Source organism: Alexandromys fortis, unplaced genomic scaffold (genome assembly GCF_014885135.2).
Source record: "Alexandromys fortis isolate MF-2015 unplaced genomic scaffold, M_Fortis_MF-2015_v1.1 scaffold_83, whole genome shotgun sequence".
In the NCBI taxonomy this organism is placed as follows: domain Eukaryota; kingdom Metazoa; phylum Chordata; class Mammalia; order Rodentia; family Cricetidae; genus Alexandromys; species Alexandromys fortis.
In genome coordinates, this window is record NW_026068001.1 from 5,294,289 (window position 1) to 5,320,156 (window position 25,868).

A 25,868-nucleotide genomic window follows, 5' to 3' on the forward strand; every position below is an offset into this window, starting at 1 on the left:
TAAAAAAGATCCTCCCTGGTAAGCCAGCTCGTGGGCTACACAGAATATTAAAAATGGGTTAGAACAATATGTAAGAGCTAGTCAATAAGAAGCTGGAACTAGCCGGGCCAGGCAGTGTTTGAAAGAATACAGTTTCCGTGTAATTATTTCTGGGCATAAGCTAGCCATGCGGGCGGCCGGGTGCCGGGGACGCAGCCCCGCCGCTCCTATTTCAACAACAGTTTATTAATCTGGATGTAAATGCATTGTTTTATAATATAGTACAATGTCATTTCACAGAAATCCTCTGAATTTCAAACTTCAGGCCACTGACAAAGACCATGGTGAATGTACACCTTAGTATCCCACGCTGGAAAGATCACTCTGCACAAAATAACTGAACAGAAAGCCTTTTCTGTGGTTTGGGGACCCACTCAAAATTGATGACAATCTCCATAAAGTCCTTCACAGAATCAGTGACATTCAAAGAACTTCCATTCCAGTGGGGAGTGGTTGGCTCAGTGGCACCTAAGTCAGTTACTTTAACCAGAGCTCTCTCCATTAACCTCTGCAGAAAGATATAAAAAACATACCACTCACCTACCATTTGATGGCTTAATGGTATACTTTCTTTACTGTCATTGTTCCTGCTATCCATTTAGGTTACTCATTGATTTGTAAGAAATCTGGAGCTAATTTTACACATACCACAATATCAGAATAGAAGAAAGGTCAGAGGCACTGTAATATAATAAAGGGTATATATCAATTATCTATTGCTGTGAAAAAACCTAGTGATTTAAAAATAATAATTGTTTACTTATTTTGTTCTTGACTCTTTAGTTTAAGAAGGGCTAGGCAGTACCAACTCCTTTGTATTTTAGGCACCATCCAATAGGATAAGCTTACTTGGAGCCTGAAGAAATCCTTTCAAACTGGCTTCCTAGCTTGGCTGCTCAGTTGCTGTTGAATATTAGCGGAGAGCTCAGGTTTAGTTAGGGACAAGGAATGCAGTTCCTTTCCACAGCAGCCTCTCCACAGGGTGCCTGGCCTTCCTGTAGCATGACTGCTTGCTTCAAATATGAGAAGTCCAAGAAACAGGAAGTTGAAGTTGTCAGTTTCTCAGTCTGTGCCTGAGACTGGCCCAGCAGCGCTTCCACTGTGCTTCCTCTGTCCTGCAACCCCAAAGCCCACTTTCCTTGTGGAACAAGGGCTCCAGCTTCAATTCGGCAGACAGGCTCCATCAATGGAATGCACAGAAGTCAGAGATTATTCAGGGTCAGTTTTAAAACTGCCACATAGTTGTAATAAAAGAGTGTTAAAGTTGTCATACTTTTTATTTCATATTTGCTATTTTGTTTTACATAAAGAAAACAGTTTAGGAAGGTGAAAAAAATCCCCCAAGAACACAAAGCCAGATAATCACAGAGCCAAGTCAAAACATGGATCTTAATTTCTGCTTTTGTTAATTTGATTGAAAAAAAATACGGTGCTCAGATTCCTCTGGCAAAGCCATCCACCAACATTCTGAAGACAGCTCTTCAACATTTGTAACTGTTAGTAATGTGCAGATAAATCCCTTAAATGTATAAGTCACTTAGCATTATCCTAGGCCCCTGACATCACAGCTGATGTTGGACCAATATGACCATAGAATAGCTATAAAAAGATAATGATGAATTGATTAACTTTCATCAGGCATCACAGTGTGCAGAGAATACAGAAATGGACAAGAAATAGGTCTTGCCTTCCCAGAGTGGATAGATTCATGGAAGCTACCGTCAATTAAGACAGAGAGTACAATATACTTGCAATAGAAGGGATGTTTCTATTGTTGTGAAAGCACGTAGAAAGGAAAGTAAATCTTTGCTTGGAGACCTATGAATGCTTCCCAAATAATATGATGTGTAAACTGAAATCAGAGGTTATGGAAGATAAAAAGATCAGAATATTTCAGAAAAGGGGAAATCATTTATAAAGATATATTGAAAGGGGGATGAAAATTGTTTCAATGACTGAGTAGATTTTAATGATCACAGTGTCTGGTGCATAGCAGATTCTTAATAGCCCAGAATTAAATTTAAATTATACAAATGATTCCATGGTATCACTCGTCACTTGGAACGCATCTTCTTCCCTTAGTTCTTCCACAGATGTGACTTAGTACTAGATTTTTGGATAAAAACATACATGGAGACATGATTAACCCACGTGATAAGCATACAATGCCACATGTTTAGTATTGTGGATTGGGGATAGCTTCAAATAACCTGCTTTCCTGCTGCTTCTACTAATGTTAAGGTTATTTCTTTTTCTGTTTATAAGGGCTTAATGTATCCTGGAAAGGGTGTGAGCAAACACTCTCGTGCAATTCTGCAATCTCTATCATCAGAATAGAAAAAAATGTTTCCTGAAGTAATTACTAATTATAAATCCACTTAGATAGCTCTCTGGTGGCTTTCATTTTCTCTAGCAGCTTCTGCCACTCCTGAACCATTCAAGAGTGCTTCTCTGGAGTCTCAACTGATATTCCAATCTCCCCAGGCAGTGTTCCATGATTACTACAGAGGATCTCCAAAAGAAACATATTTGACTTCAAGAGGAGAAATTTCTCCACTACCCCCATCAACCTGATATGCACTTCCCAACACTCATCTCCATTTTACTTCTATAAATATTTGAATTAATTATGTAGAAGACACTGAACTATATAAGGGTTGTAACAATGAACAAGGTACCATAGCTTCAAGTTAAGTTCATAAAAACAACTTTAATTTTTAACAGATTTTCATCACACTTATTATTTATTTATTTATTTGTGTATTATGCCACGTGCACTCATTTGTTCATGTTACAGTATGTGTGAAGACCAGAAGACAACTTCCAGGAGTCAGTTCTTTCCTTCCACTCTGTGGGTCATCGGATTAAACTCAGGTCCTCAACAAATGTCTTATCTTCCCAGTCATCTCATTGGCCTCATAGGATACTTTTAATATGTTTGCATCTTGAATGCGATCTGTCAAAATTTCCTACTTATAGAGTCATGCTAGTGATCAGAGGTTTTATATTTTTGCATTTTTCTAATTTCTAAGGATGTTGAACACTTTTAAAGGTATTTCTTAGCCATTTTCATTTCTTTTTTCTTGATAAATCTCTCTTCGGATCCACATTTCACTTTTTTCAGTTTAAGATTTTAAGTTTTAAATTAGAATATAATTATATATTTTCCCTTCTTACATTTCCTCCTTCCAACTCCTCCCATGTTACCCCACCTCTCTTTTTAAAACTGGAGCCTCTTTTTCTTTATTATTGTTATACAATGTGTGTGTACATAAATATCTAATTATAAACTGCTGAGTCTGTTTAGTGCTGTTTGTATATGATTTCAGGTGACTACATGGTATTGACTAACCAATTAAGGAGAGACAGTAGTCATGTATGAAATTTATCAAAGAATAAAAAATCCCAAAGGAAAAGTTTCATATTTTGAAGCATTGTAGACATTGGGTTCAAATTAGTGGTGCTTGGTCCTTAATGCAACATAACAGATGGCTTTATGCACTAAAAAGCAAAGCGTCATAACCACAGTGGAAGTTAAATTTCTAGCAAAAGAAAATCTAAGGTTTTCATAGAAATTGTATTTTACTTGAAGTTTAAAAACGTAAGTAGGTATGCCTATATAAAAATGTTTTTCCATGAATTGATATTTCTGTGATTCAATATTTTCTTCCTATTCTCCTGGAGAGCTCATGGGAAGGAAGCTGGGAAATAAGCAAACAATTGAAGCAGTCTACCCTATATCAAAACAGTATTATTCATGTAGACGAATACTTCTCCACCTTTTTAGACCTAATTATAGCCATGTGACTTGCATTGATCAATTAATAAGAACAAAAGTGACCCATGTTGGTTCTACCTAAACCTTTTATACCAAATTGTCTTCTCCCCATGCTCACAGCTCCTAGCAATGTTTCAGATCATGGATGCATTGAAACTTTGGATCTCAGAGATGATAAGGACCAGAACCATAATTACCCTGTAGTGGTCAAGTGTTAGGAGGAGAAAGCCAACCTCTGTTGTAACATACTGACATATTCAGGTTATTCATTAGGACAGCAAAACGTAGCCCATTCTGATTAAAACAAATTCTGAAATTGCCCCCTTCAGGTAAATGCCAAAAAACAAACAAACAAACAAACCAATATAAGGCTAAAAATGTTACTCAATTGTTCGGTGATGTTACAAGCATTATATAGAGAAACTTAGAAACATAATCTCATTTATTTCACAACTTCATGATTTTAAAGTCATTACTTCTTTCCTATGGATAGAGAACCTAATAAAAGTTAAAGAAATGTCTCAAGGTTGCATAGCAGGGAAGATCATTACAGAAAACCTAATTTTTCATTATGTAATAAGGGATCTGTTCATTTTATGAAATGCCTATGAATTCACAATCATATTTCACCTTAAATTCCATAATTTCTTTAGTAAATAATGTCTCTTATTCTGAAGTTAATAACAAAATTCTTGGCACCTATACTTTGGAAACAACTGAGAAGAGTCTTGATTCTAGCTGCATTATTTGTTATATGTGGGACATTGCCCAGTTCCTCTTGACTCATTCTTGCCATTAATGCTCACTTTTGTTACTGTGTAAAATGCCTAACCGAATCAGCTTAAAAGAGGAAAGATTTATTTTGGTTCATGATTTTAGAGGTTTCACTCTATTGATCCCTTTGCCCATGAAGAAAGATGGCCCATCATGGAGAGAAGTACATGGTTTTGCAAAGTTTCTCACACAATGTCAGTATGGTTTGGGGAACAGGGAAGAGGAAGAATAGGAATGACTTCTAGAGTCCTAACATCACCTTCATCTCAACCTCAGTGACTTAGCTTCTCACAAGCCCCACCTCCTAATAGTTTGCCTCCAGCAAATAAGTCTTTGAAGAACAGTTCAGACTCCAACTATAATAAATATGACTACTCATAATTGGTGATCACTGGTAAAGAAATCTCTACTTGTTTTCTTTCAAATGTCTAATAGAGTTTGGTGTTAAATTTAATTGTTTTTCTTTCTCTTAGTTGTGGCATGGTGAGTTAGTTTGCCAGTCATTTCCTTCTACTACTCAGTGACCAAGGTGAGATCTTCATGAAAGTGACTAATTTGTGTTCTAGTTCTATTATGCCCCTTTTTGTCCTCTTTGTTCCCATGTTGTGGCTGCATCAGCTGCAATGACACCATGTAAATTTTAAAAGAAAAAGTTCAATTTAACACCAAACTGTATTAGACATTTGAGAGTCTGATGAGATTGGCTTAGGAGTCTAAGCAAACCAGTGTGTTGGTTAGCAGCTTTTATGGTGGTACTGAAAAGTTTCTCTTCAATAATTCTAATTAAGTGGCTTCTTGGAACTTTCTAAAATTCAATACTGTGGGGGCTGGGTTTTTTGTTTTGTTTTTGCCCCAAACAAGATGTTTTCTAAAACTTGCCCACCATAAGGAAAGAAAAAAGGAGGGCGCTGCTGCTGCTTTTAAAATGCTTGCACTCTGGAGCTGATGTATAGTTTGGACAAAAATATCTTCTCAGAATTCAGTGTCCTTAGTCTTGAGTCTCAAAGGCACAATGTGAAAGTGTGGGCAAAGATCACTTGGTTATAAGGCTCACTGTAAATTTTAATGGAGACTGAACTATGCCAGCATTCTTATTAGGATTTCTACAGTTTTTGCTCACAGTCTGGCTAGAAATGACCATGGGGTTTAAGTGGTTTCACCCAATTGTATATCACTAAGGAGCCGGTTACTCATAGTGTGTGATTTTTCTTTGGTATGAAAAAAAATTTCAGAAATACATACTTGATAATTCAGCAGAAGTTTGTATATATTTAACTACATGTCAAATCTAACTTGAATCTTGACATATTTTTCCCTACCTCCTTAGATTCTGTGTGCATGAGAAGGCTGTGCTGTGGGAACAGTGTACAATCCTTCTGTTTGTTGTCTTCCCATTAAAGCTTCCAAACCATGGTTGCTGCCTCCCTCACTGGCTTTCTGATTCCAATAGAACTGGAGAGAGCAGAGTAAGAGAAAGAGGATTTCGTGTTCAGGAAGCCTGCCAGGCCCTTAAAGTTAGCTTTTACTCTCAGAACATTTACAGAGATTTCCCCTGAGGCATTAATCTGAACTTTCTGTGAACCAGACCAATGTAGCTCCTCCCCTGACTGCTTCCTTTCAGTATTTGTCTACTGCCTCAAATCCAGGACACTCCTTATAGGTCCCGGATGGCTCACATTCTTTTGCTGTCAATGATGTTTCTCTAGGATAAAAATGTGCATAGCTCCAGGCTGGCTATCTCTTCTGCCCTGCAGTCTCATCTAATCCCCGGAAAAATCTCTGACCTCAGGGCACCAGACAACTCCAGGACTGGATGCTCATTACAGAGCAATGGTATTTTATTCCAAAGCAGCTTCCTGTTCCTCACAGCACCTCTAGACTTCTAAGGAGGCTTAACCTCACTCAACTCCGTCCTCCTAGCTGTGGGACCTGCTTCCCAGCATCTCATAATCATTTGCTCTCTTCGGACTGGAGTTAAAGGGAGAGCAGCCCTAATCCTCCTACCACAGAAGGCATTTGTGGGGAGACAGCCAACAACTGTCAAAGACATTTCTTCACAAATCTCCCTGCCAGTCCCCACTGCTGTCTACATCCTCTGTGAAAGGGAAGGGCTTAAAAGCTGAATAAACAATTCTCATAGTTTCACTCTGAAGGGTTTGCATGGTGGTGCCTTTGGAGTACAGGATTTAGTGTTTTCATGCGTCAATGAGAGCTGAGTTTAGAAAAACCCTATTTTAAAATAGCTCTCTCTCTCTCTCTCTCTCTCTCTCTCTCTCTCTCTCTCTCTCACACACACACACACACACATATACACACACACACACACCCAACAGAAATGTTTGTACCCTCCCATGATAGGCAGTCTGTTTTCAATTTCAAGTAATGTATGTATAATATAATGTAATAGATATCTATGAAGGCACATTCTACCACCTGACTTTTACTTATTATTTTTAAACCATCTTTTAATTTCCAGCTTTTAAAACACCTCATTTGAATTTTAATGTCATCTTATCAAACTACTCACACACACAAAGAGACTGTAGGGCATTTTTATGAAAATAACATCCACAGACAGGTAGCAACTTCTGTCTGCTTCTCTATATTAGGTTGCATCTATATTATTTGTTAAATATATTCATATGTAAAAGTAACCCATTTTATGAATAAAAGTCTTTAAATTACTTTTTAAAAATTGGCTGTTGCTGATTTTCAAATTTTATTTTCAGTCGCTAATGTTCATATTTCTTATTGCTTCTAATTGCTTGTTGACCCTCTTATATTTTCTGTGTAAACACTTAAATTGTATGTAAATTATGACAATTTAACTTCTTTCATTCAGTTTTTAAAATTGAACTTGACTTCCTTGTCTTGTAATTTTTAGAAACTTGTTTGTATATGAATAATATTTATTCAAATATATTTAATTGCTAGCAAAATTAGTTAAATAGCTTAAATGTTCTCCATTATGTTTTATTAATTAAATTTATTTATTTACTTTACATACTGACCACAGTTTTCCCTCCCTCCTCTCCTTCCATTCCTCCCTTCTGACTTCTCCCAATCAAAGGGGCAAGCCTACCATGGGTGTCAGCAAAGCATGGCATATCAAGTTGAGGTAGTAATAAGCTCCTCCCCTTGTATTAAGGCTTCATAAGGCAACCCAGTGTGAAGAATAGGTTCCCAAAAGCATGCCAAGTATCAGGCAGGGACAGGCCCCTCTCCCATTGTTAGGAGTTCCACAAGATTAAACTAGACAACTGTCATACATATGTAGAGGAGCCAGGTCAGTTCCATGCGGGCTCCTTAGCTGTCTGTCAGTCCAATGTCTCTAAGTTACTTACTATGAGCCCAGGTTTATTGTCTCTGTGGGCTCCCTTGTGATGACCTTGACACTCCTACACACACACACACACACACACACACACACACACATTCCTACAATCCTTCTTCCCTCTCATCAACAGAATTCCCTGAGCTCTGCTCAGCACTTGGCTGTGGATTTCTGCATCTGTTTCCATCAGCTACTGGAGGAAGCTTCTCTGATAACAATTAGGGCAGTCACCAATCTGGATATAGGATATGGCCTGTTCAGGTTACCTGTCCACTATTTCTAGGAGTCCTCACTGGGGTATTCTTGTAGATTTATGGTAGTTTCCCTTACACTGGGTTTCTATCTGACCCCAAAATGACCCCCATCAAGACATGTCTTTCATTATTCTCTCCCTCTATTCTGCCCCCAATACCATCCCTCATGTTCCCATCCCCAGGCAATCCCAGTTTACTCAGGAGATCACTCTATTTCCTCTTCCCAGGGAAACCCATGCATACACTTTGAGGCTTCCTTGTTACCTAACCTCTCTGGGTCTGTGGAGTGTAGCATGGTTATCCTTTAATTTACAGCTAATATCCACTTACAAGTGAGTCCATACTATGTTTGTCTTTCTGAATCTGGGTTACATCACTCAGGATGATGTTTTTCTAGTTCTATTCATTTGACTTCAAATTTCCTGATGTCATTGCTTTTAACAACTGAGTGATGCTCCATTGTGTAAATGTACCACATTTTCTTTATCCAGTTTTCAGTTGAGAGTCATCTACGTTGTTTTCAGGTACTAGCTATTATGAATAACATTGTCATTAACATAGTTGAGAAAGTGTTCTTATGGTATGATTGAGCATCATTTGGGTATATGACAAAGATTTGTATAGCTGCATCTTGAGCTAGATTGAGTCCCAATTTTCTGAGAAGCTGCCATATTGGTTTTCAAAGTGACTGTATAAATTTGCATTCCCACCAGCAATGTAGAAATGTTCTTCTTGCTCTACATCCTCTCCAGTGTAAGTTATTATTAATGTTTTTGATCTTAGCCATTTTGAAAGGTGTGAGATGAAATCTCAGAGTTGTTTTGATTTGCATTTCTCTGATGACTAAAGATGTTGAACAATTCTTTAGGTTCACATAAGTGACCCCAAAAATTCCACCATGGAACTCCTCTACCTGATATTTTCAGTAATGTGGTTAAATACAGGATTTACTTAAAAAAATCAGTGGCCCTCTTATATACAAACAGTAAATAGACTGAGAAAGAAATCAGGGAAATAATACTTTTAACAATAGTCACAAAGAATAGAAAATATCTTGGAGTAACTCTAACCAAGCAAGTGAAAGACCTATATGATAAGAACTTTATGTCTTTGAGGAAAGAAATTGGAGAAGATATCAGAAGACAGAAGGTTCTCCCGTGCTCATTGACCAGTGGGATTAACATAGTAAAAATGACAATCTTATGGAAAGCAATCTACAGACTCAATGCAATCCCCCTAAAAGTTCCAACACAATTCTTTACAGACTTTGAAAGAACAATACTCAACTTCATATGGAAAAACAAAAAAAAATCCAGAATACCTAAAACCATCCTGTACAATAAAGAAACTTCTAGAGGAATGACCATTCCTGATTTTGAGCTTTACTACAAAGATATAGTAATAAAAATCATCATGGTACTGGCATAGAAACAGACAGGTAGATCAACATAATCAAATAGAAGACCTAGACATAAATCCACACACCTATGAACACCTGATTTTTTTGACAAAGAAGCCGAAATTATACAATGGAAAAAAGAACATCTTCACCATTGCTGTTATAACTGGATATCACCATGCAAAAGGATGCAAATAGATCCATATCTATCACCCTGCACAAAACTCAAGTCCAAGTGGATCACATACCTCAATATAAATCCAGCCACACTAAATGTGATAGAAGAGAAAATGGGAAGTAGCCTTAAATACATTGGCACAGGAGACCACTTCCTGAATAGAATAGCAGTAGTACAGACCCTGAGAAAGACAATTAATAAATGGGACCTAATGAAAGTTGCTAGGCTTCTTGAGCCCCTTATTCCCCAGGGAAAGGTGAGTGCACTATCCGTCCATCTCAAAGTCCTACAACACAGTACAATACAGCCTGACAGTGCAGGATGATCAGATGTGATGGGAGTCGAGTCAAAGCAGAAACTCAGTTTATTACTGTGAGTGTCCGCTTATTAAGGTTAAGCAACACCCTGTGATGTAAGGGTACCTTCAGCCAATTAGAGACAGTCAAACCCTCTTCCTGACTGGAGGGGCATCTACCTAGTTTTTGCTGTCTTATTCTCACTCAAACTTGAACCAGGCTTTTCTCTGTCCTACAGGCCCTGAAATCTAGGCTCTGAACTCAAGCCAGGCTATTTTCTGTCCTATAGGCCTCACAGTACAAGCCCTGAGATAATTTTGGCCCAACAGAAACTAAAAAAAAAATCTGTCAATAAAGACACTGTCAATAAGACAAAACAGCTTGGAGAATGGAAAAAGATTTTTACTAACCCCCATCTGACAGAGGGCTGATTTCCAAGATATATAAATGACTCAAGAAACTTGACATCACAAAACCAAATAATCCAATTAAAAATGGGATACAGCTTTAAACACAGAATTCAAAACAAAAGAATCTCAATTGGACTGTAGAACATGTTTTAATGCTGCATTAAATCCAAACAGTAAAAATAAGACGTTTTATTTCATTATTAAATCTCAAAGAAACATTCATCACATTTTGGTATGAGAGTTTCTTCAGGTTTCTAAGGCTGCAGTCAGCAACTGTCTTCCTTCAGTGTTCTTCTTCATGGAGTCATGAAGAAGTTCTAGGCATCAACGGTCAGCATTTATAATCAATAGCAAAACTTCAGCTGAATCACAGCTCGACAAACAGGTAAGAGCAGGCAAGTGACTTCCTCTAGGTCAGTAGTTTTCAACCTGTGGGTCGTGATCCCTTTAAGACCACTGGAAAACACAGATACTTGCATTTTTATTCATAACAATAACAAAATTACAGTTATGAAATGGCAATGAAAATAATTTAACAGTTGGAGATTACCACAACATGAGGTACTACATTGAAGTGTTGCATTAGGACAGCTGAGAATCACTGGTCTAAGTTTTATGAAGTACTTAGCATAGCCAGTTTTGTTACAGTATTTGCCTGGATCACCTACCTTTGAAAAGCATTGTTTATTCATTGCTCTATAATTTTAGTTTAGTGTCCTTACCTTATCATATATACTTAAAATTATATTAACTACCTAGAATGTATCCTTTCTGAGGGAAGGGACTTTGCTTTGTTATTAATTTTTTGAACAGTGTCAAGACCAGTGGGAAGGAAATCTTTTTGAATGAATGGATTAGCATAATGTCCCTCCAGCTCTTCACATACTACAGGCAGAGTCTGACAATTTTATGCATTTCCTGAATGCATTGAAAGAATCATTCATAGAATGAATGAGCCATTCCAACCCCCTAGTCTTTCATTTTGATTCCACCATTCTTTCACCTGGACATCTCTATTTCCAAACCACTTAGCTAAAGCTTGATGTTGATGTTTTTTGTCAATGTCAGAAAAAAAAATGTTTGACAAGTGTGCAATCTCACTTCATGAATTTCAAAACAAATGACACCAGTTTTGATAAATGCATGTGATTCTGCAGTTGATGAGAAAGAAAAATGAAAATAGGGCTAAATTACAGTTTGGTACCCAAGACAATAATCAATCTTTCATCATGTTAATGGTCTGTCATGATCCTGTATAAGCATAGCACACAAAGACAGGAAACAGGAAAGTCTTCATACCAGCTTTCCAAGGGAGTCAACATAATTTGGTTAACAAGGCACACTTATCTGTGAATGAATTATAACTAAGTATGAACCTGGCAGTTCAATTACAAAACATGTCACAGCTCTCTCAAAGCTATTACTACCATGACACTGAATAAGGTTACCATGGGCAGAATAGACTAATTGGTCAAGTTAACTCTATTTTTAAATGTCATACAACATCTTTCACCTCTTACTCTACTGTTCTCTCTGTTTTAGCTGAGAATATTAACTACCTTCTGGTTTCTCATTCTCACTATAATGGTCTCTCTACATTTGTTTCCTGACACATCATAGTTAAGGAGAGATAGCTGGAGGGCTATATTAACCAGTTTTCTCTCTGTCTCTGATGAACTCTTGGTAATGATGGGAAATGGAAGAGAGGACTGTGAAAGGACTGGTAAGAGGCAGGAAGTATTGGTAACTCACAAAGGCTCTCGCTGTATCATCTCTAAAGGAAGGGGACAATGCACTACAAGCAACTTGTCTCTTTTTGCTCATGAGCATGTGTTCCCATGCATGCAATGTCACTCAACTGCTACAAGTTCTACTCAACTTCTCTTTCATCTCCCCTACTACCACCACTTGAACTTATCTTCCTTTCTGCTTAAAACGTCATGGCCTTCATGGAAAGATGTACATTCTGAATCCATGATCCCTTTACTAGCTAAACCTTCTCATCTCTCTCCCTAACCTACTTGTATGAACAAAATCTCAATGCCCAGATATCATTGCTCAGATTTTTCCAGAGGCAGATCTTGAGTCAGGGGCCAGTGTACAGACAGAAGTTCTGGAGATGATTCCAGAAATGACCAGTAAGGGTGTAGGAAAGAATAATACAGAAAAAAAATGCAACACAAAGCACATTGCCTTCAAGTTAGCACAGGGGACAATGTGAAATCAGTCTCCCTTGGCAACTCCAGGTATAGTAATCAGTGTTACAGTATCCTGGGGACAAAAGAGGCTGAGGAATGTATTTAGCCATCTTTATCAGCCACTAAGAGAAGAATACTCCCAGGGAGCATTAATATCTGGATATTCTTGTCCTTCTATGAACAGAGTTGGTTTTAGCAACAAAAGATAGCCCCAGGCAAGGCACTGTTGCAGGCATTGAAGCTGAAATAGCTAATCTTTAAAGATGAGGAGATGAGGATGAGAATCTGACAATGCCCATGTTCCAACCATTCAGTAACAATTTTAGTGATGCAGACCTTCCAGTAGCCTGTGGGAATAAAAAGGAACTAAAATGGTAACCCTCATACAAAAATCTACCTATTTCAGCTACCACCAGTCATCCCTTTGCCCACTAACTCCAGGTCTTCAAACTGACTATCTTTCCTTTGCAGTAGAGATTAAAATGTTCAACATTTAACAGACCTTTTTTTTTTTCAGAAAGGAAAAAACTGTCTAAGTAGATAATATTTTATTAGAGCTAAGCAAATAGCTTTGTGTGGGCAAATGGTCCTATTTTAGAAATAGCAGAACTATAAATTCTAAGGCAATTATCTTGAGGAAGCCAGCAAAGGAAAAGAAGGAGTATTATCTTACTTTTAATGACTTTTTATAATATCAAAATAAATCATTACTGACAGAGCTGAGAGGTAATTTCAATATTATAAACAAATCAGTGGAACAATTAAGTTATCAGAATGAAATCATACTAAATATAAAAACCTACTCCAATAACTAAAGAAGGTTTTCTACCTTTAATAGGAGACTACTGAGCTCCGACTCTCAATTCCTCAAGGAATTGGAGTCTTGGATACCATTTTGCCCCATGTATTCATGGTAGAGGATGGAATGTAGCACCTGTAAGAGAATAAACGTGATTTTTTTTTAATCCACAGTGAATTTTTTTGAGTCATGATGAACTCAAGTACGTATCTTCATTAAAACACTGAATAAACCAGTGCTAGGGTGCCAGTGGCAACATTCTAGAAGGGGGAAGCTATTGTTTCCATTAGACTGCTTTCTTTTTCCAAAGGGAAAAAAAAATCTCTTTTATTTGTGTCATTTGGAATACTTATCACAATGAATTGCTATAAAATCCATTTGAATCTCTGAAAACTTACAAAAGATAAAGCCAGGCACAATAATATATTATAAATGAGGAAACTAAGGCATGGTGTCAACTGACTTCAATGATGTATCACTATTAACAATAGAAAGTCCCTTTACCAAGCCTTTGAAGAGTAATTCTTCTGAAAAGATATGAAACTTCTGCACAAAAATATGTGAATCAACAGCAGGATGGCACCTTGCCATCTTCCAGAAGAGAAATCAGCTTCAATTATGAAGCTAGCTGAAATGAAGACAACAGACATAGGAATGATACAATAACTACCACATTTATGGTAGTTACTATGATATTTATCATAGCTGGTAAATCATCTACCTAGAGTTAATGAGAATGCATATCAAGGCTATTTAATATTAGTTCTTAATGTCTGTTCACTTGCACAATTAGTGAAAAACAATTATATACTATCCCTGGAGCTCAGTCCTCAAAGGAATGCATAGTGATGGCAAGAAAACTATAATTCCATGCCCTTTCTGAAAATTAGCAATTCTCTGAAACTTTAGAAAATACCACAAAGAAGGACAGGAAATGTTAATTTATTTAGAGATTTTATAAAAAAATAAAGGAGCCTAAAGGAAGCAACCATAATACGGTGAAGAGTTTCCACTAGATAACACCCACTTAGGACTGTTACCCGATCTGCATAGAACTGAGGACATCTCCAGATTTGTCATATGATTTAGTTGAGTGTACTCTTACTCCATTTTAGAGACTCTAGACTACTGATCAACTCATGTTCTGCTCAAGTATCTATTACAGATAATGCTAGCAGCACCTTTTCTGAATAGTCTCTACTTGTAAGAATCTCAAACTAATTATTTAATAATGCACTCTTTTACAGACTACTGTGGATGCACAGGAAAACTTCGTCACCTTTTCAACATGTCACTACTTCTTATATTTGATTTGAGACATGGGAACCATTTAAACTACAAGAAGTGCACAAAATGGGAACTGAATGATATTGGCAACTAATTCCATGCAAGAGAATTGATGATACAACTCAGTAGTAGAGTGTTTCCTTAATACGCCAAGGAACACTCCCTCAGAGAGGAACTATACGGAACAAGTGTGATAATCCAATTTGGAGTATGACAAAAATTAACTATGTACCAAAATATTACCAATGGTGATAGCTTTAATTAAAATCACAATTTATTTTGTTTCAAACAGGTTTTCCTAATTTACATCCCAGAGTGCTTCTCTAACTTATCTAACTTGTATACTGATTTCACTGCTTCTTTGTCTAACATCTCTCCCTCTTCCTTTACCATTTTTGATTTCAAAGACAGAGACATCCTTTGGAAGAAGTCAAGGATATCTTTTCACCTGAATTCATGACCTCCTTATTCCATCCTACCAAATTCATTCATTCCATAACTTTTTTTATAACTCTACCATCAATGTGTTACAAAAAAATGTCTCTGGAGGCTGGGGAAATACTTAAGTTTGTAAACGCATAAGCTTGAGGACCTAAGTTCAATCCTTCAGGATCCATGTGAAAAGACAGGCTTGGGGTTGTGGTTCCATTTCCAGGGAATGAGAGGCAAGCAGGTTTTTGAGGATGGCCAGCAGGCTACTCACTCTATCCTAATTGGCAAGCTCCAGATCCTAGGAAGAAGGAACAGGGAAAAATTTTACTGAAGTCACCCAGAACCCAAAAGACAAATGCCATATTTTTTCCTCTCAAATGAGTGTCCTAGGTTCAAAGCTTTTGTTTGGAGTATTTAACATGTACTTCATGTGGAAGCAGGAAAATAAGAACCAGGCCATTGGCAGAAAATGCATTCAAGGAACAGGGGTAATAATGATATAGGTGAACTGAAATTAGAGAAGAAAAAAACTGGGGACAGATGATTTTAAGTAAATTGTGAAGTGATGAGGGTGGGAGAAATGAGGGGTTAGGAGAAGGCGTAACCAAAAGGAAATATGCATAGAGGAGCTAATTGGGAACCTACAATATTACCTTACAATGTAATAATAGGGGATAGTAGAACACATGTGAAATGGAATAAGAGGTCAAGAACACTGGGATGTAACAGTTTAAATGGAGGTGGGGAAGAGGGCTAGGAAAAAGAATGGTTGAGTGTAGTGATGAGGAGAGCAGGCCTGCTTTTTGTCCCACCTGGCTCCAACATGGCTAGCTTTACACCCAAAATAACAACACACAAACTGTAGTCATTTAAACACTGCTTGACCCGTTAGTTCTAGCCTTTTATTGGCTAATTCTCATATCTTGGTTAACCCATTTCTAATAATTTGTATAATACCACAAGGTGGTGGCTTACCAGGAAGATTCTAACCCACGTCCATCTCGGGCTGGAGCTTCATGGTGGTTGCCTCACTTCTCTTCTTCCCAGCATTCTGTTCTGTCTACTCTGCCCACCTAATTTTCTGCCCTATCAAAAGGCCAAGGCAGTCTCTTTATTAACCAATGAAAGTAACACATAGAAGGCCCACCTACATCATTTCCCCTTTTTCTGTTTAAACAACAAAAGAAAGGCTTTCACGTAAACATAGTAAAATTACATATAACAAAACAGTTATCAAGCAAGAATTACAGTTACAATATTTATATCTACTTTATCTTTTATCATAACTAAGGAAAACTATAAGTATAACTAACCATTCTTCAACTCCATCAAAGACTCCAAAAGGATATAATATTACCTAAGTAAACAAGAAGTAAGCAACTTCCAAAACTCTAGAAATGACAGAGACATTTGCTGTCTGGACAGTCACCTATGGGCACCATTTGTGGACCTGCTTTTTGTCCCGCCCTGGGTGCTATTTGTAGTGAGGAGGCGAGCAGGCCTGCTTTTCATCCCACCCGACTCCTACACGGCTAGCTTAACCCCTGAAATAATAACACGGAAATTGTATTCATTTTAATACTGCTTAGCCCATTAGCTCTAGCCTCTTACTGATTAACTCTCACATCTTGATTAACCCATTTCTAATAATCTGTGTAGCATCACGAGGTGGTGGCTTACCAGGAAAGATTCAGCATGTCTGACCTGGTGGCTGGCTCCATGGCAGTCTGCCTGACTCTGCTTTCTTCCTCCCAGAATTCTGTTATGTCTTCCCCACCTACCTATGTTCTGACCTACACACATCTGACAGAGGGCTGATTTCCAAGATATATAAATGACTCAAGAAACTTGACATCACAAAACCAAATAATCCAATTAAAAATGGGATACAGCTTTAAACACAGAATTCAAAACAAAAGAATCTCAATTGTTGAAGACACCACACTTTGGCTCCCGAACACAGAGAAATCAATCTTGAACTGACCAGGAACCTCTCTCCACTGGTTAACTTGTATGGTGCCTGAAGGTGCCATTACATAGGCTGATTGAGAAGAAAACATATGAGTGTCTCATTTGGTATAGGACTATGCATACTGTGATACAGACATGCACCCACTGGTACAAAAATGGAAAGACTGATTATTAGGATAGCCACCTACTCTGTTGATTGGATTTGAGACCTGCTCCATGGAATCCATGATCAAAGCTCACTGCTAGAGAAGACATAAACCCTTATTTTATGCACTATTATTGCTATTCTTTTTCTAATCGGCTGTGTTGCTAAACTGTTTTCTACATATTTATGATAATACCCATAGATTTGTGCTTGTGTTCAACCTCTGTCCAAGAAGTTTCTTATCACAGTGGTTAGTTCAGAGCCCCATAACTTCTCACAGGACTGAGAATAAGCAATGTGGATACTCATCAATAGATGGCACATCTGCATCATCTCCCTCCACCCTCCACCAAAGGCTCATGGAACTTTGAAGAAGAGAAAAGAGAAAGAATGTAATATCCAGAGGTTGGGGAGGAATGTTGTGACATGCTGTCCCCTGGGCATGACATGGCTTTGCACACATGAAATCAAAACAGTGTTGAGTTAATTACACAAGATCAAGCCAGTTAAAGATTCCAGCATGGCTAGAGGAGAGGCTTATGAGTCACCACCCTTATCTATGGAGCTATTGCAGTTGATAGTTTCTGGGAAAGGAAGAATTAGTTTTCTTTTGGGGTGAGGCCACTGGAAGGTATTCCATGCCTCAATGGATGATCCAACATCCATGCACATATGGACAGCATCAACTGGATTCAATGGTTTAAAAACCAATAATGAGAAGGAGGGTAATGTGATGGAGGTTCCTGAGGGTAGATGGAGGTGTGAGCCAGGGATGTATATAATCAAGATACATTGTATATATGTATAAAATTTTCAAAGAGCAAATAAAAATTAAAATAAAGCAACGTGGACAGCTCTTGTTGCAAGGAGAGGGCCCATTTGTTGGTCCTGGCCACCTGGCTAGCTTAGCCCTGAAATAACCACACAGAAATTGTATTAATTAAATCACTCCTTGGCCCATTAGCTCTATCCTCTTATTGGCTAACTCTCACATCTTGATTTAACCCATTTCTATTATTCTGTATACCACCATGTGGTAGTGGCCTACTGGCAAAGATTCAGCATGTCTGACTCTGGTGGAGGCTCCGTAGCATCTCTCTGACTCTGCCCTTCTTTCTCCCAGCATTCAGTTCTGTCTTCCCTGCCTACCTAAGTTCTGCCCTATCAACATGCCAAAAGAGCAGTTTCTTTATTAATCAATAAAATAACACAAAGACAGAAGGACATCCTACACCAAGTTCTTGAGAAGGAATACTACTCAAGGTTGTCTTTTCTCTGTCACTCTTTCCCTTCTCTCTCTCTCTCTCTCTCTCTCTCTCTCTCTCTCTCTCTCTCTCTCTCTCACACACACACACACACACACACACGCATACACTGCCCTGAATTATTCTTGGTATACTTCAAATCTTCTCAAGAGAAAGTATTTCTTAAAAAAAAAACCCAGAAACTTCTAACCTATCTACTACCTACCCTTAGTCTCTTCTAGTAGCCTTCCTTCAAAGACTATCTGATCATAAAAGCAACATGCACACATTGTAGCAAATTTTGAACACATTCAAAATAGTAAAAGCAAATTTACTAAATATAAGTAATCTGAGCTTGGTGGCATCATTCTGTCCAGACCATATATTTTCATAATAATACACCAATTGTGCTATGCTTATTTTCTTCAATGTGGGGAGAGTAACAGGGTGGTAGTGACTTTGTAGCTGTCATATAGACTGTTTCTTCTGGGGGGCTGAAACACGCATGCCTCAGAAAGGGTGGATTTTTTGTACATATGGAAAAAGCACAATCTAACAGGCATATGCACAGAGCAATTAGAGACATGTTTATAAGTTTAACAAAGAAAGAAGTAACAGTCATGCTATAAATATCTTCTATTTATCTTCTTCTTGCACAGGCAGCTTCCTCATGCCACTTCAAATTCTCTAACACATGGAGAGTTTGATCTGTGTCACATATACTAAAACTGTGCAATATAATTGCTCAGTTTCTCAATCGGTGTGTAATAATTTATTTTCAAATGAAGTTGTAAATGAGCATGTTAATATTCTAGTGTGTATATTACACTGTACATCTGCATAGCTAAGTGGAAGAAGATCAGCCTCCATTAACCTCAGCCATTTATCTACAAGGTTAGTCCAGTCTGCTTACTTGCCTGCTGTGGGCCCAAATTATTTTCCCACTGTAGTATCATTATCTTTGTACATTTAAAAATATCTCTTCTTCTTCTTTGGTTAAATGCCATCTTATATTTTTCTTGGATTTGTGGTATTTTTATTACTAGGGAGATCTTGTATGACTTATGTAGAATAAGTTCATCTTTCATAACTGTCCATGTCATGGTCCATTTTTTTAAATGAAGTTATTTTTACTATTTAATATGCCATTATTTTTTAAATTTATGAACTTTGTTATTTAACAAAATGCAAGGAAATAAAAACATCGCACATTAAAATTAACCAGACCCCAAATCAATACAATTCAATAAGCTTTCATAAACTTGGAATGGGCATTTGGAATAGAAGCTGTGATGGTTCACATTGAATCTTATACTTTCAGTACTGAATATATTTTCCGTGTTTATCTTACTCCAAAGGAAAAAAACTGTGACATAATTAAAACTAGAAAACTAAGTAATTTTATATCATTTTTCATGACTAGTGTCCTTCCTCATCCCTTTATATTTAGCTTTTTTTTGTTCTCTTTTCTTAATGTTATGTACCAACATGTACATTTCTTTATATATACATATATATTTTGTATAGATTGCTCATATGAGAGGCAACATGTGGTGTTTTCTTTCTGAGATTGTGTGACTTCATGTAATATTATATATTCTAAGTACATACTTTTCTTTAAAAAATTTAGCTTCATTTTTATAGCTGAGTATTATTCATATATATATTTGACACAAGTAAACACACACATATATGTATCTATACTAAAATTTCATGTTTCATATTTTTTATCTGTTGATGAACAATGAAATTGATTCCATCCTTTGCTATGGTAAATAAAAAGCAATAAGCATGGAGGTGCCAATATCTCTATGATAGGGTATAGGGTTCTCTGAGTATATCACCAGGAGTGAAATATCTGGGTCATATGGCAATTTTTAATTTATTGAGAAATTTTCAAAGTGATTTCAGAATGGCTACACAACATAATTCACACTCCCATCAATAGTGAATAAGTGTCCATTTTCACAGTTCATATTTTTTGGAGACATTAATTCCTTGGTTGCTACTTGAGCATATTATTTGTCCTGTTCTAGCATGATTTATTCAACATATCTCATTTACTTCTGTTCCAGACCTATTTATGTGTCTGTTCATTTAACACAAAGTAAGCACCTTTTTCTTTCTTCTCTTCCAATGATTTCAAGGGTACAAAATATTTTTCCAACTAAAGATCAATTCAAAGTTATCTATTTGATTTTTGAGTGTTTTTGTAGTCATATATTTAAGACCAAACCATTTTGTTGCATAATATGAGAATGTAACACAGTGTTTTCCCAAACAATTTTCTCAATGCTTTTGTTGACTATGGCACCCCTTCTTATTAGTCTGTGATAGTTCATTGAGAGTATACTGAGTTATTTCACACTAGAATCTGTTGAGAGCTTTCTTTTCTGTTCTCTTGATGACTATGTAGTTCTAGTCATAAATAAGCAAAAATTTTAAAATTTTTTGACATTTGATAAAGAAAGTCATTCTAACACCCCCACACCTTCACAGTTCATGGCATTAATTACTAATTTATTCTTAAGAATGAACTTCTTCTAATGTCCATAGGAAAAATCTACTAAGATTTTTAACAATTCCATTACTCCCAGTTTATAGGAGGAGGCAGGGAGGGGGAAAAAGAGTTGTAACCAGCAGAAGAAATAGAGAACTTCCTTCCATCCACAGTAATGGAGCAAAGACTTTCTTTTGCCAAACCTGAACAAAAGCACAATTAAAATGAAAGCAGAAAAAAGGTTCCAGGGGAAGCACACCATAGAGACACTGGCTGGGGTCAGGGCAGGGATGTTGAGAGCGAGGAGGACTATTGCCAGGTCTTGTTTTGAGATGTAGCTATTGAAATGACTTGCAGGCCCATTTCCAGCCCCTTCTGAAGGGAGAAAGGCAGTATTGAAGACCGCAGAACCTACTAGCCAGCAAGCACTGTCTCCCCATTGGATTTGTTATTAATACTTGAGTTTCACATGGGCTCTTTCAAAGGAAGCAAAGCATAATAAAGTTTGCCCGTGTCAGAACCATAATGGTGATGGTTGGAGGAAGTGTGGGTTGGAAGAGAAGCATAAAAAGAAAAAGTAGGTAGCGATGACCTTTCACAAAAGTAGCAACAGTCTAAAGCAAGGGAGCACAGCTGGGCAACTGACTGGCTGCGTTTCCTAGACCTTCTTCCTAGCCTCCACCCACATTAGGTCAAATAGAAAGGAGCTAAGCACAAGGACCTGCCCGGGGAGACTGCCACATCCCATGTACTCACCCCATTCCTGTCAAACCACAACAGTGGCAGATCCTCAAGTCCAGAGAGTTGCCCTGGAGGATAAGAGAAACGGACAGAGATTCTTCATATACAGAAGCAAAGTAAGGAATCCTCTCAAAATTTCATTGTCTGCGACCCAACAGGAATGGACTTTGCCACAAATGTGAAAGTGAGGACTGAGAGCGAAAAAATAAAACTTATTTTTTTCCCCTTTGTATATCAGAGCAAAGAGAGATTTCAAAAAAAAAATACATGAATAAGCAAAAAAGAAAAAAAAAAAACAAGAGTCATCTCACAAGATAGTTTTAACTAATATAGTGTTTGCCGGGGATTTTTAAAGTAAGTTTCTTTTCAAATATGCAATTATGTTGTATGTATGTTTTCAATTTTTTTTATCTTTAACGCTATGTTCTAGACATTTTTGCACTTAACAAAATATAAAACATAGCTTTCAAAAGTTAATGTCTTCCTTTAGGAGTAGGCAATTTACCCCAATTGGCCAAAGCTTCATCCTTCTATATTTAAAGTTATTTGTTCTGTTTTAACCATTACATGCAATCTTGTGATGGAATCCTTAGAACTAAATCTTGGTTCTCCTTAATTATTTTCTTAGGATCATTCAGAATCATAGTGTTGCTTTCTCCAATTGTTGACAACTCCCTATATCTACAGGTCAACAAGCATGGGTTAAAGATATTGAGACAGTGAATTTGTATTAAGAACATGCAGATTTTCTTTCTTGTGATTATTTATTAAACAATTCAGTGTGATGATTTCTTTCACAGTGTTTGCATTATATTGCATGATATAAATAATCTAGAAATGATTTGAAGCCTTCAGAAGAAAATGCATAGGTTTTATGCAAATACTATACCATTTTATTTAAAAGACTTGAGCATTCCTGGACTTGGGTATTGCAGGGGGGGGGGGGTTCTGGACTCAATCTACTTGGGATATCAAGGGGCAACTATTTTAAAGCTTTTCCTGTAGCTACAAATCCTCCTTTCACATCCAATAAAAGTCCATAAGAATCTGGTTTTCCATATTTTGGCTGAATAGTTTTCTCTTCTCTTTCTTTTTTTTTTTTTTATTTTCCTGATAATACTTAGTGACATTGAAATGCATTATTTGACTAGAAGAGAGTTGGCATTTTTATCAGCTTGTTGCTTATTTATAATACTGCATCACCTGTGTTGTGCACAGTCTGTTTCTGTCTTTGCTTATTTCTCTTCTAGAATATAACATTTCTTAATAATTTGCAAAAACTGTATATAACAACCATATAGTGTAAGAGTTTTGCCATGTAAGAATTATTATAAATCTTATTTCCTGTTTATTGTTTACAGTGTTATTTTCCATGTCCACATTTTCAGCTTTGACCACATAAAATTACTTTGCTCTATACTTGGGGTCAGCAATCTTTTTCTGTAGAAAATCAGAGAATACATAGTTTAGGCTTTTTCAGCCAAATGGTCCATGTCTCCATTGTTCTACTATCTTCTTATACAAAAACAGTTGTAGACAGTATTTCAGTGAATGGTAAATTCTAAATTTTAGAACGAGTTTCTATTTAAAGCCATTGGTGCCACATTTTTGAGATTATCTTCCAATACATGCGTAAATTGTTCTCTATACTCTATTTTTTTCAATTCTTTTCTATATTCTTCTGTGACTTTACTTTTAAATTTCAGTTTCAATAAATTTATAATTAGCTGTGTTCCTCAAGTGATTTAACATCATTTATTTAACAATACATACTTTCCTGACTAAGTAGGACTACAATCATTGCCAAATTGAAAAAAAATAAATAGGAACATACATACTTGGATTTTAAAGCTCTATTTATGTTCTTGGAATATTAATATGATTCTAATTGTCAGAAATTTTCAGAATAATTTATTATCTAGTATTGTAACTTCAAAAGTCTCATACTTGGGGGTTGAAGAGATGGCTACGAGGTTAGGAGCACTTACTGCTCTTTCAAATGAAGCCAGGTTTAATTCCCAGCATTCACATGGCAGCTCCCAACTGTCTGCAATTCCAGTTCCAGGGGATCTGACACCCTCACACAAACATACATGCAGGTGAAAAACTAATGTTCAGAAAGTAAAAATTAGAAAATGACTCATACTATTTTTTAATTCTTTGTTGTTTGTAACATGAGGGGCCTGCTTGTTGTGGTTTCTGTCCCGCCTAGTACCCCACAGCTGGCAAGCCCCAAAGAAAATCACACAGAGATCTACATAAGTTATAAAACTGATTGGCCCATTAGCTCAGTCTTCTTATTAGCTCTTGTAGCTTATATTAACCCATTATTCTTATCTATGTTAGCCACATGGATCAGTACCTGTCAACTGGGCAGGTTACATCTTGCTTCTCGGTGGTCTGGGCTGGAATGGGAGGAATGGGCTTCCCTCTTCCTAGCATTCTCCTGTTTTCATCGCCCCGCCTCTACTTCCTGCCTGGTTGAGCCTCCTATACTTCCTGCCTGGCCAATCAGTGTTTTATTAAAATACATGATTGACAGAATACAGATAATTCTCCTGTACCAGTTGTTGTTTTTTTTCTTATTTTCCCAAAATGTCTTTTACAGTCATTTTGTCAAATAATAGCAAGTTTTATTATATTTTCATTAGAATGGAATTGACCATATTTACAGGAAAACTGACAGCACAAGTGAATTCTATATACATAATGGAGGCTCTTTTCATTGATTCTTTCCGCATGAATTGACTTTATAATCAAGAAACCCAAATTGTTTTGGAATTTGAAGTTAAGAGCAGTATAACATTTGACAATAAGATACAGGTGTTTAAATTTTAAAATATTTCATTTACATACATTCATTGTTACTGAGTTGGTTTCTGCTATGTTTCTTTTCTGCATGAATTGAAGAAGCTATCTGAGTTTCCCCTGTGTGAAGAAGTAATATAATACAGTCTTACTACCTGACCCACACTCAGAAGTCTTATCATTCTTCTTTTAATAATAATATAATTAAACAGCTAAATCATCTTCTTTTAAAACTTTTAAAACTTCTTATTTGGAAAAAAATGATATTGTAGTTTAATTTTATAATCAATTTTCCAAATAATATATTGCTTTTCTAAAAGTTTATAGATATTTCATGAAGAGTGTATGTGGTTGTGCTCTATTGCAAAAGTCAGATAATTTCCTGAAACTTTCCTGTGAATTTACTTAGTTGACAAAAGATGCTTATCCTTCTATGTATAATTTATTTTCCATTATTTAGAATATGCTTTGTGTTTTTCTCCATTCAATTTAATGTTAGCTGTCAGCTTGCTGTAAATAACTTTTATTATATTTAGGTATGACCCTTGTATCCCTAATCTCTCCAAGACCTTGATCATAAAGGGGTGTTGAATTTGGTCGAATGCTTTTTCAGCATCTAATGAAATGATCATATTTTTTTTCTTTCAGTTTATTTATATGGTGGATTACATTGATAGATATGCGTATGTTGAACCAGCCCTGCATCTCTGGGGCCTACTTGATCATAATGGATAGTTTTTCTAATGTGTTCTTGGATTCGGTTTGCCAGTATGTTATTGAGAATTTTTGCTTCGATATTCATGAGTGTCTGTAATTCGATATTCATGAGGCCTGTAATTTTCTTTCTTGGTTGGGTCTTTGTGTGGTTTTGGTATCAGGGTAACTGTAGCTTCATAAAAGGAATTAGGCAACGACTCTTCTGTTTCTATATTGTGAAATACATTAAGGAATATAGGTATTAGAGAGAGGAGTGTTGAAGTCTCCTACTATTAGTGTATGCGGTTTGATGGCTGCCTTGAGTTTTAGTAATGTTTCTTTTACGTACGTGGGTGCTTTTATATTAGGGGCATACATATTCAGGATTGAGACTTCATCCTGATGACTTGTTCCTGATGACTTGTTCCTGTTATGAGTATAAAATGTCCCTCTCCATCTCTTCTGATTGATTTAAGTTTGAAATCAACTTTGTTAGAAATTAGTATGGCCACACCTGCTTGTTTCTTAGGTCCATTTGCTTGATAAGCCTTTTCCCAGCCCTTTACTCTGAGTAGGTGCCTGTCT

The 25,868-nt window shown here is 36.7% G+C and overlaps 1 long non-coding RNA gene across 1 annotated transcript in view; it reads left to right on the plus strand.

Annotated features, from left to right (window-relative positions):
* LOC126512842 (uncharacterized) overlaps positions 1–25,868 on the plus strand; it is a 525,220-nt gene that overhangs the window by 464 nt on the left and 498,888 nt on the right. The gene's annotated exons all lie outside the window — the stretch shown is intronic.